Genomic DNA, 13494 nt, shown 5'->3' with positions numbered 1-13494 from the left:
ATTACCTTTTAATAGATATATAATTTATTCAATTCCGAAGACTACAACTATTTTTAAATTTTTTTTGAAATGTGTTCTACATGGGCGTGACCCACTGTGGCGCTGTTAAACTGCTGTCAAATGGTGTTATTATTAACGTCCGTGTTCATCAGGTACATTTTAGTGATGTGAGATAAAGTATGTGTTGTGGCTAACCTGTGATGGTTCAATATATATCGCTGGTGTGATTGTCGATTGTTTCGTGTTTATTTACTCTGTCGTTATCTCGAAAATATTCGTAATTAATTCTGTTTCTTGAGTCTCTGTTTTGTTGAAGTATAATAATGAGTAAAAGTAAAGTTATTAGAAATCCTCTGAAGGCTTTTAAGAAAAGGAGAAATGTTGGAAAGCCAAAGGTATGTGTTATTACTGTAAACAATAAAGATGATAACCAAGTGAGTGAACCTAACCTCTCAAGTACACCTGCCCATAGCAGTCAAAGTGGGAAAGAAAATACTTCAAAGAAGAAGCTTGGTTCAATGAGTGAAAACTATGAATGTTTTATGGGCGAATCGGATGTGAATGAAATATTTGATATGTCGGTTCTCAAAGGAATTTGTTCAAACTGTGTAAGATGTATTCATTGTAGTGAAGTTGGTCTGGAACTCTCCATAATAAAGCACGTAGGACTTGCAAGTGAAATACAGCTGAAATGTGATAAGTGTTCATACATGACCACCTTTTGGAACAGTGTTGCAGTAACTGCAACTGAAGAAAATGGTAGCAAAATCTACGAACACAACATTAGATTTGTTTATTCCTTGGGTTCAGTTGGTAAGGGTGCTACTGCAGGTGCAATTTTCTGTGGCATCATGAATCTTCCAAATCCCCCAACCAAGTTTACGACCTATAATAAATTAATAGGGTCTAAAGTAGAAGATGTCTGTATAGAATCTATGAAGAACACTGTGGAAGAGGCAGTAATGGAAAATAATGGTAACAGAGATTTGACTGCAGCATTCGATGGTACCTGGCATAAACGGGGACACACATCTCTTCATGGTGTAGTATCTGCCACCAGTATGTATACAGGGAAAGTTTTAGATGTAGCAGTAATATCAAAGTATTGTAGATGTCCACAAAAATATAAAGGTACACATGAAAATAATTGCAAAGCTAACTATAGTGGCAGTAGTGGAGGAATGGAAGTGGCTGGTGTTGCCAGTATATTCCAGCTTTCTGAGGCGTGTGATAAAGTGCGATATGTTAATTACCTTGGTGACGGTGATTCTAAAAGTTTCAAACATGTTCAAGGACTGAAGCCCTATGGTGATGATGTTGTAGTGCAGAAATTTGAGTGTATTGGACACGTACAGAAGCGAATGGGAACAAGACTTCGGCGACTGAAAGCTTCGTACAAAAAACAAAAACTCAGTGATGGTAAAGGGTTGGATGGGAAGGGAAGCTTAACTGACAGTGTAATTGACAAAATACAGAACTATTATGGAATGGCTATTAGGCAAAATACACAAAGTGTCGACGAAATGAAGAGGGCTGTTTGGGCTCTTTTTCTTCATACTTCTTCAACCGATGAAAATCCCCAACATAGCTTGTGTCCCAAAGAAGAAGACAGTTGGTGTAAATATAACAAAGGATTGCTAACTGGTGAAGTGTACACTCATAAGCATAGTCTGCCTCATGCAATAATGGAGGTGATAAAACCTATTTTCAGAGACTTAGCAGCACCTGAACTGTTGAAAAAGTGTATTCACGGAAAAACTCAAAACCCCAATGAAAGTGTAAATAGTGTTATATGGTCGAGAATCCCCAAGACTGTATTTGTTGGAATAGAAACACTTCACTTTGGTGTGTATGATGCTGTTGCGACTTTCAATGATGGCAACATTGTAAGGTGCAAGGCATTTAGAAATATGGGAATGAAGATAGGTTCTAACATGGTACGAGCGATGCTTGCTTTAGACAAGGAACGCCTTCGGGCTGCAGACAGGGCTGTAAAGAGTCTAGAAATACAAGCAAGAGTAAACAGGAGGAGGAACAAGAGGAAGCTGGAGGAGGAGTTTGCAGAGGATGAAGATAATCCATCCTATGGACCTGGAATGCACTAAAAAGTTAATCCAATCTTTGTCGCTCGATTCCCAAAACTTTTATTTTCTCATACTAATTACATGTTTTCTAAGGATCTTCCAAACATATTTGTTTCAAACTTTCAGTAAATGTTACACAGTACCTTCTGCATAATTTAACACAGCCTTTTTCCAAAAAACTGTATATTTTTGAATACATAAATAAAAAATTGCAAAAAAAAAAAGTTGTGAATTTTCATTACAATTGAAAAAAAATCATCTTTAATAACTGAACTAAAATTTTGTAAAATCCCTGTGTTAAGTTGTAGCCCATATTCCAATAAATAATCTGTAAAAAGTTCAACTTCCTACCTCAAATACTTTGTGAGGAAAGATGTAATTTATAAGCGTTATTTTAACATTGCAAGTATAGGGCGTTCCGGAGCCCCTTAAGTCCTTCATCAACAATAGACACACACACACACACACACACACACACACACACACACACAAACAAACAAACAAACAAAAATGCAACTCACACATATGACTGCAGTCCCAGGCAACTGAAACCACACTGCAAGCAGCAGCACCTGTGGAGAAAGAACCACAGTCCACCATCTAAAAACTGATCCTGACCTTATACTCCTACCTGCGTACAAAGGCTCCACCACTGTTGTATTGAAACGCAAGGATTACCTGGTGGAAGGACTATGTGAGCTTTCAGATACTTCCAACTACAAACCTTGCCACAGTGACCCCATCCCAGTAATCAAGCTGGATCTACAGTCACTACTCAAATCCTTGGGCCCATCCCAGAACCTCTCCCCAGTGTCCATTTCTCTGCTCACCCCTACCACTCCCCGCACTCCTACCTTCTACATGTTTCCAAAGTCCATAAACCTAATCACCCAGGACACCCTATAGTGGCCAGTTACTGTGTCCCCACTGAAAGAATCTCTGCTCTCATAGACCAACACCTTCAACCAGAACCTTCCCTCCTGTATAAAAGATACCAATCATTTCCTCCACCAGCTCTCCACAATTCCTGTCCCTTTATCACACAGTGCCCTGTCATCACTATTGATGCCACCTCCTTGTAGACTAACATCCCTAATGCCAATGGCCTTACCACTATTGAACACTGCCTTTCCCAATGCCCGACGGATTCCAGACCAACAGCCTCCTTCCTAGTTGCCATGACCAACTATATCCTCACACACAATTACTTCTGCTTTGAAGGCATTACCTACAAACAAATCCGAGGTATGGCTACGGGCACACACGAGGCACCATCCTACGCCAACCTATTCATGGGCCATCTAGAGGAATCCTTCCTAAAAACCTAGAATTCCAAACCCCTCATCTGGTTCAGATTAACTGATGACATCTTTGCATCTGGATCAAAGTTGAGGACACCCTATGCACATTCATCCAGAACCTCAACAACTTCTCCCCCATTTGCTTCACCTGGTCCTACTCAACCCAACAAGCCACCTTCCTAGATGTTGACCTCCACCTCAGAGATGGCTACATCACTACCTCCATCCATATCAAACCTACTAACCACCAGCAATACCTCCACTTCGACAGCTGCCAGCCGTTACATACCACGAAGCGTCTTCCGTACGGCCCAGCCACCCACGGTCATCGAATCTGCAGTGACAAGCAGTCCCTCTCGAAATATACCGAACATCTCACTGAAGCCTTCACTGAAGCCTTCACTGATCATAATTATCCTCGCAACCTTGTACAAAAACAAAGCTCCCAAGCCTTATCTTTCCAGTCTCCCACCACCTCCCAAAGTCCTACCGTCCAGCCAAAAACAAGAGGAGCATTCCCCTCGTAAATCAGTAGCACCCAGGACTGGAGCAACTGAACTGCATTCTCTGTCACGGTTTCAATTAACTCCTGTTGTGCCCTGAAATGAGAAAAGTCCTACACACTGTCTTTCCCACGCCTCCCACAGTTGTATTCCGCCATCCACCGAACCTACACAACATACTCATCCATCCTTACACAACCCCTGTTCCCAATCCCTTACCCCATAATAGACCTGTCCTATACATCCTCCCACTACCACCACCTACTCCAGTCCGGTCACAAACATCACCCATCCCATCAAAGACAGGGCTACCTGTGAAACCAGTCATGTGCTAAGTTGCAGCCACTGTGCTGTATTCTATGTAGGCATGACAATCAACAAGCTGTCTGCCCACATGAATGGCCATTGACAAACTGTGGCCAAGAAACAAGTGGATCATCCTGCTGCTGAACACGCTGCCAAACAACATATCCTTCATTTCAACAACTACTTCACGGCCTATGCCCTCACCCATCCAGCCCCTTCCCTATTCCCATTCCAGCACTACACAGCCATCATTCCACTACCACATCCAGTCTTTTTATTTCTCTCCTTTTCCATTACTTCCTCCCCCCCCCCCCCCCCCAGTCACCTCTCCCCTGCCCTCAGTCTAACCCACAGCACTTCGCTGTCTGCCACCCCCACCATATTATCCCTCCCCCTCCTTACCCCCACACAGTCACCACTCCCATCATGCACTGGTCCTGCTAATTGCAGTGTGGTTTCAGTTTCCTGAGACTACAGTCATATGTATGTGTGTGTGTGTGTGTGTGTGTGTGTGTGTGTGTGTGCGTGCGTGCATGCGCGCAAGTCCATGCACACGCATGTCTGGCTATTGTTGACAAAGGCCTTACCGGCCGAAAGCTATAATTGTGAGAGTCTTTTTGTTGTACCTATTTGCAACTCAGCATTTCCGCTATATTGTTAAATCAATATTTGACATATCCAAATTTCCTTTTTTCAGGAATGCTTTTTACTGCTATTGCCAGTTGACATGTTACATCCTCTCTATGTCAGTTATTCTGCTGCCCGAATAACAAAACTCATCTACTACTTTTAATGTTTCATTTCCTAATCTAATACTATCAGTATCATCTGATTTCATTCAACTACATTCTGTCGTCTTTGTCCTCCTTTTGTTCATGTTCACCTTTTAACCCACTTTCAAGACACTTTCCATCCCGTTCAACTGCTCTTTCGAATCCTTTTACCTCTCTGACAGAATGATGACCTTAACAGCAAATCCCAAAATTTTAATATTTTATCACTGAACTCTGAAAAGGGAATTACATTTCTCCTTTGATGTGTGTGGTGAGTTAACAAAAAAGACATGCTAATTTTGACCTTGGAAATCTCTCTCGCGTTGACCTACAGACACGTATAGTAGCATAGTTCACAAAAGTTCACTCAAAATTGTTCAATGGCATAATCCTCTGTGATGAAGATGGTAACATCAAAACAGCTCTTATTCTGCACAGTACACAGTAAAAATATTGTGCACAGCAGATAACCGAAAATTAGCAAATTCTGACTTCAGGATTTCCCAAGAGTTCAGTTGCATCTGCCATTGGATCACATATTTCTTCAGAACAACTGCTCGTCATTGTTAGATAGTTGCTGATAGTAAGTAGCAACTACTTGGATTTACACAACCTGATCTGGCTGCAGACCCAAGAACCATATACTGATTTAGTGAGCTAACTGAAAATGTTTTTGTTGTTGTTGTTGTTGTGGTCTTCAGTCCTGAGACTGGTTTGATGCAGCTCTCCATGCTACTCTATCCTGTGCAAGCTTCTTCATCTCCCAGTACTTACTGCAACCCACATCCTTCTGAATCTGCTTAGTGTATTCATCTCTTGGTCTCCCTCTACGATTTTTACCCCCCACGCAGCCCTCCAATGCTAAATTTGTGATCCCTTGATGCCTCAGAACATGTCCTACTAACCGGTCCCTTCTTTTCGTCAAGTTGGGCCACATACTCCTCTTCTCCCCAATTCTATTCAATACCTCCTCATTAGTTATGTGATCTACCCATCTAATCTTCAGCATTCTTCTGTAGCTCCACATTTCAAAAGCTTCTATTCTCTTCTTGTCCAAACTATTTATCGTCCATGTTTCACTTCCATACATGGCTACACTCCACACAAATACTTACAGAAACGACTTCCTGACACTTAAATCTATACTCGATGTTAACAAATTTCTCTTCTTCAGAAACGCTTTCCTTGCCATTGCCAGTCTACATAATATATCTTTTCTACTTCGACCATCATCAGTTACTTTGTTCCCCAAATAGCAAAACTCCTTTACTACTTTAAGTGTCTCATTTCCTAATCTAATTCCCTCAGCATCACCAGACTTAATTCGACCACATTCCATTACCCTCATTTTGCTTTTGTTCATGTTCATCTTATATCATCCTTTCAAGACACTGTCCATTCCGTTCAACTGCTCTTCCAAGTCCTTTGCTGTCTCTGACAGAATTACAATGTCATCGGCGAATCTCAAAGTTTTTATTTCTTCTCCATGGATTTTAATACCTACTCCGAATTTTTCTTTTGTTCCCTTTACTGCTTGCTCAATATACAGATTGAATAATATTGGGGAGAGGCTACAACCCTGTCTCACTCCCTTCCCAACCACTGCTTACCTTTCGTGTCCCTGGACTCTTATAACTGCCATCTGGTTTCTGCACAAATTGTAAATAGCCTCTTGCTCCCTGTATTTTACCCCTGCCACCTTTAGAATTCGAAACAGAGTATTCCAGTCAACATTGTCAAAAGCTTTCTCTAAGTGTACAAATGCTAGAAACGTAGGTTTGCCTTTCCTTAATCTTTCTTCTAAGATAAGTCGTAAGGTCAGCATTGCCTCACGTGTTCCAACATTTCTATGGAATCCAAACTGATCTTCCCCGAGGTCGGCTTCTACCAGTTTTTCCATTCGTCTTTAAAGAATTCACGTTAGTATTTTGAAACTGTGACTTATTAAACTGATAGTGCGGTAATTTTCACATCTGTCAACACCTGCTTTCTTCGGGATTGGAATTATTATATTCTTCTTGAAGTCTGAGGGTATTTCGCCTGTCTCATACATTTTGCTCACCAGATGGTAGAGTTTCGTCAGGACTGGCTCTCCCAAGGCCGTCAGTAGTTCTAATGGAATGTTGTCTACTCCCGGTGCCTTGTTTTGACTCAGGTCTTTCAGTGCTCTGTCAAACTCTTCACGCAGTATCGTATCTCCCATTTCATCTTCATCTACATCCTCTTCCATTTCCACAATTTTGTCCTCAAGTACATCGCCCTTGTATAGACCCTCTATATACTCCTTCCACCTTTCTGCTTTCCCTTCTTTGCTTAGAACTGGGTTTCCATCTGAGCTCTTGATGTTCATACAAGTGGTTCTCTTATCACCAAAGGTCTTTTTCATTTTCCTGTAGGCAGTATCTATCCTACCCCTAGTGAGATAAGCCTCTACATCCTTACATTTGTCCTCTAGCCATCCCTGCTTAGCCATTATGCACTTCCTGCCAATCTCATTTTTGAGACGTCTGTATTCCTTTTTGCCTACTTCATTTACTGCATTTTTATATTTTCTCCTTTCATCAATTAAATTCAATATTCCTTCTGTTACCCTCGTCTTTTTACCTACTTGATCCTCTGCTGCCTTCACTACTTCATCCCTCAGAGCTACCCATTCTTCTTCTACTGTACTTCTTTCCCCCATTCCTGTCAATTGTTCTCTTATGCTCTCCCTGAAACTTTCTACAACCTCTGGTTCTTTCAGTTTATCCAGGTCCCATCTCCTTAAATTCCCACCTTTTTGCAGTTTTTTCAGTTTTAATCTACAGTTCATAACCAATATATTGTGGTCAGAGTCCACATCTGCCCCTGGAAATGTCTTACAATTTAAAACCTGGTTCCTAAATCTCTGTCTTACCATTATATAATCTATCTGAAACCTGTCAGTATCTCCAGGCTTCTTGCATGTATACAACCTTCTTATGCTCTGTGCAAAACTCTATCAGGCAGCTTCCTCTTTCATTTCTTAGCACCAATCCATATTCACCTACTATGTTTCCTTCTCTCCCTTTTCCTACTGACGAATTCCAGTCACCCATGACTATTAAATTTTCGTCTCCCTTCACTACCTGAATAATTTCTTTTAACTCGTCATACATTTCATCAATTTCTTCATCATCTGCTGAGCTAGTTGGCATATAAACTTGTACTACTGTAGTAGGCATGGGCTTTGTGTCTATCTTGGCCACAATAATGCGTTCACTATGATGTTTGTAGTAGCTAACCCACACTCCTATTTTTTTTATTCATTATTAAACCTACTCCTGCATTACCCCTATTTGATTTTGTATTTATAACCCTGTATTCACCTGACCAAAAGTCTTGTTCCTCCTGCCACCGAACTTCACTAATTCCCACTATATCTAACTTTAACCTATCCATTTCCTTTTTAAATTTTCTAACCTACCTGCCTGATTAAGGGATCTGACATTCCACGCACCGATCCGTAGAACGCCAGTATTCTTTCTCCTGATAACGACGTCCTCTTGAGTAGTCCCCGCACGGAGATCCAAATGGGGGACTATTTTACCTCCGGAATATTTTACCCAAGAGGACGCCATCATCATTTAATCATAGAGTAAAGCTGCATGCCCTCGGGAAAAATTACGGCTGTAGTTTCCCCTTGCTTTCAGCCGTTTGCAGTACCAGAACAGCAAGGCCATTTTGGTTAGTGTTACAAGGTCAGATCAGTCAATCATCCAGACTGTTGCCCCTGCAACTACTGAAAAGGCTGCTGCCCCTCTTCAGGAACCACACGTTTGTCTGGCCTCATAACCAATATATTGTGGTCAGAGTCCACATCTGCCCCTGGAAATGTCTTACAATTTAAAACCTGGTTCCTAAATCTCTGTCTTACCATTATATAATCTATCTGAAACCTGTCAGTATCTCCAGGCTTCTTGCATGTATACAACCTTCTTTTATGATTCTTGAACCAAGTGTTACCTATGATTAAGTTATGCTCTGTGCAAAACTCTATCAGGCAGCTTCCTCTTTCATTTCTTAGCACCAATCCATATTCACCTACTATGTTTCCTTCTCTCCCTTTTCCTACTGACGAATTCCAGTCACCCATGACTATTAAATTTTCGTCTCCCTTCACTACCTGAATAATTTCTTTTAACTCGTCATACATTTCATCAATTTCTTCATCATCTGCTGAGCTAGTTGGCATATAAACTTGTACTACTGTAGTAGGCATGGGCTTTGTGTCTATCTTGGCCACAATAATGCGTTCACTATGATGTTTGTAGTAGCTAACCCACACTCCTATTTTTTTTATTCATTATTAAACCTACTCCTGCATTACCCCTATTTGATTTTGTATTTATAACCCTGTATTCACCTGACCAAAAGTCTTGTTCCTCCTGCCACCGAACTTCACTAATTCCCACTATATCTAACTTTAACCTATCCATTTCCTTTTTAAATTTTCTAACCTACCTGCCTGATTAAGGGATCTGACATTCCACGCACCGATCCGTAGAACGCCAGTATTCTTTCTCCTGATAACGACGTCCTCTTGAGTAGTCCCCGCACGGAGATCCAAATGGGGGACTATTTTACCTCCGGAATATTTTACCCAAGAGGACGCCATCATCATTTAATCATAGAGTAAAGCTGCATGCCCTCGGGAAAAATTACGGCTGTAGTTTCCCCTTGCTTTCAGCCGTTTGCAGTACCAGAACAGCAAGGCCATTTTGGTTAGTGTTACAAGGTCAGATCAGTCAATCATCCAGACTGTTGCCCCTGCAACTACTGAAAAGGCTGCTGCCCCTCTTCAGGAACCACACGTTTGTCTGGCCTCATAACCAATATATTGTGGTCAGAGTCCACATCTGCCCCTGGAAATGTCTTACAATTTAAAACCTGGTTCCTAAATCTCTGTCTTACCATTATATAATCTATCTGAAACCTGTCAGTATCTCCAGGCTTCTTGCATGTATACAACCTTCTTTTATGATTCTTGAACCAAGTGTTACCTATGATTAAGTTATGCTCTGTGCAAAACTCTATCAGGCAGCTTCCTCTTTCATTTCTTAGCACCAATCCATATTCACCTACTATGTTTCCTTCTCTCCCTTTTCCTACTGACGAATTCCAGTCACCCATGACTATTAAATTTTCGTCTCCCTTCACTACCTGAATAATTTCTTTTAACTCGTCATACATTTCATCAATTTCTTCATCATCTGCTGAGCTAGTTGGCATATAAACTTGTACTACTGTAGTAGGCATGGGCTTTGTGTCTATCTTGGCCACAATAATGCGTTCACTATGATGTTTGTAGTAGCTAACCCACACTCCTATTTTTTTTATTCATTATTAAACCTACTCCTGCATTACCCCTATTTGATTTTGTGTTTATAACCCTGTATTCACCTGACCAAAAGTCTTGTTCCTCCTGCCACCGAACTTCACTAATTCCCACTATATCTAACTTTAACCTATCCATTTCCCTTCTTAAATTTTCTAATCTACCTGCCCGGTTAAGGGATCTGACGTTCCAAGCTCCAATCCATAGAACACCAGTTTTCTTTTTCCTGATAACGACGTCCTCTTGAGTAGTTCCCGCCCGGAGATCCGAATGGGGGACTATTTTACCTCCGGAATATTTTATCCAAGAGGACGCCATCATCATTTATCCATACTGTAAAGCTGCATGCCCTCGGGAAAAATTACGGCCATAGTTTCCCCTTGCTTACAGCCGTTCGCAGTACCAGCACAGCAAGGCCGTTTTGGTTAGTGTTGCAGGGCCAGGTCAGTCAATTATCCAGACTGTTGCCCTTGCAACTACTGAAAAGGCTGCTGCCCCTCTTCAGGAACCACACGTTTGTCTGGCCTCTCAACAGATACTCCTCCATTGTGGTTGCACCTACCTGAAGAAAGCAGGTGTTGACAGATGTGAAAATTACTGAACTATCAGTTTAATAAGTCACAGCTGCAAAATACTAACGCGAATTCTTTACAGACGAATGGAACAACTGGTAGAAGCCGACCTCAGGGAAGATCAGTTTGGATTCCGTAGAAATGTTGGAACACGTGAGGCAATACTGACCTTACAACTTATCTTAGAAGAAAGATTAAGGAAAGGCAAACCTACGTTTCTAGCATTTGTAGACTCAGAGACAGCTTTTGTCAATGTTGACTGGAATACTCACTTTCAAATTCCAAAGGTGGCAGGGGTAAAATACAGGGAGCGAGAGGCTATTTACAATTTGTACAGAAACTGAAAATACCAATACCAAATGTCAACTTTGACTCATGCTGCAACGATTTTGTGTTATGTGGTGTCATACACGTGTAAACGGAAATAGAACAGAAAATTGTCAATATTTATTTTGCTTCTATGTTATTTTTAAGAATGTAGGTTATGGTAACACACTGATCTGCACTGCGATGATCAAGGTTGGGAGCTAATAGCTTTGTTGTAAACTGGCATAGCTAATGAGAGAGATGCCATTCTAATAACAATAATTCTTGTTATGAGAGTTATTTTACACTTACTCACTGAGTGGTTTAAATTCACCATTTAGATGGCATCACGGATAAATTGTACAGGTGGTATTTGCAGGTTCAATATTTACCATCTGGCAGAAGCCTCTTCACGGACTATTTTACTTTCAAGTAAATACAGATATTCACTAACCATCTTTGGAGTTAATAAGAAAAGGTAATTTAGGATGAACAGTGCACTTCATGTCCACAATACTAGAAATACAACTACTTCTTATTTGCAGTAGGCATTCTTTAAATGGTTCACAATGGAGTTTCATATTCCGGTGCACAAGTGCATAACAGATATCAGATAGAAAAATTAAAGTCAGGTATCAGATAGAAAAATTAAAGTCCTCGGATTTTGAAAATCAAAGCAAAAGAATGCCTCATCACCACTCCGCCTACAATTAATTACAATTTTTGTTGTTACTTCATATTGATATATAGTAGGTCACACAAATAGTATCATAACAGGCTTAAACTTATTACCACATCATTATCAGACGATCAGAAAAAGGGGGATAGTGAAACACTAGAAAACTAAATTACAACTCAAAGTACTTTAATTTGTCAACTGAATGGGTCTGGAAAGTCATTCATAATATATCAGCACTTGGACTGTTGAAACTGAAGGTTACAATCCACCATAGTATAGCATGAAAACCATTCACAACACAAAAACAGTCAGACAAAGAGAGCCTTCTCAGGGAATAAATTAATGAAAAATTACTACATATACACTTCACCACACGTGTACAGTAACTTTTGCTCAGCTGGCTACACTGTGCTGGCCGTAACATTGCAGTTGCACAGTGATAGTGTATCTGTGTGAATGAGCCATTCAAAACCTAATCAAACTACCAGTCTTGTTTATGTGCCTAGCAGTCATAATTAACTTGCTGACAGTATGATTTACGGAACTAGTCTGCAATAGCTGAGCACTTCTTGTTTTTAATGTATAACCTGAGTCATTCCAGGGAACTTTCCTAGTGACAGTTTCACAAAACATGGTGTGTGAATGAATGTTGCCTGTGACTGATCATTATTAATGTTCGTATTTCGTGCTCCAGCATTCTGACATCCACAGGTCACCCTCTGACAACACTGAAACTCTGTAAGAGGGCGGAAAGGGGGAGGGGGGCAGATGTAATATTTTACTGAAAGAGAAACAAACATCTTTACTCTGTGATGGAATCAAATAAATAACACTTTATGATAACTGTCTGAAATTTTATTTCAGTAGCTCTGATGATCAGCACCCTAAATAACTAAAGATTCACACAGTATTCCCTAACTGTTAAGTTGTGACTCACAATCTATCATCAATAATTTAGATGTTTGGATTTGCACTGAGTGCCACATTGATTATAGGAGAACAGATTTCCCTTTGTGACGCTCTTGGCAGCCTGACACTTAACACAAAGGGAAAAATATTCATATTTTGTTTTACTAAGCATGTAGTTGCCCTACTTTGTAGCTTGAATAACATGATTTTTGGATGACAGATTGTACCGTCTGTGAGTGGGGAGAGAGGGGCAGTGTTGACAGTGTGTAGCCAGCTGTACTTGACAAAGTTCTGGATCTACCAGTAAAACATACAACACAGCAAGCATGTGACTCAATACCAATAGACGCAAAATGCAAGGCTAATTAGAACACTGATAAGCTGACTCAAATGTTTATATCATCTTCTTTTGAACACAGATGTAGGTATCATTGTCTTGATTCATATACAAAAGAGATTACTTCATAGGTACAATTTCTGACGCTACTTTTCTGCACAACTGTCTCAAGGCCTAATAGAGTACTACTCAACAAAAGTATGTTTTCAGCAAAAGTCAGCAATGAGGATACTGTATAAAACTGGTAACTGAATGACTTGCATCTTTGACAATATTGTATACAATAGGCAACTGAATGTCTTGCATATAGATCTTTAAATATCATGAAACTCTTCACCCTTACACATACTTCGCAATACACCGACTCT

General features: G+C 40.5%; 1 protein-coding gene across 4 annotated transcripts in view; it reads right to left on the bottom strand.

The window, feature by feature from the left end:
* The window catches only part of LOC126260206 (peroxisomal acyl-coenzyme A oxidase 3-like), a 176988-nt gene that overhangs the window by 162075 nt on the left and 1419 nt on the right, over positions 1–13494 (bottom strand). The window lies entirely within an intron of this gene.

The sequence above is a fragment of the Schistocerca nitens genome, chromosome 5 (genome assembly GCF_023898315.1).
Source record: "Schistocerca nitens isolate TAMUIC-IGC-003100 chromosome 5, iqSchNite1.1, whole genome shotgun sequence".
Lineage (NCBI taxonomy): Eukaryota > Metazoa > Arthropoda > Insecta > Orthoptera > Acrididae > Schistocerca > Schistocerca nitens.
This window is presented reverse-complemented; position numbering and strand designations above follow the sequence as displayed.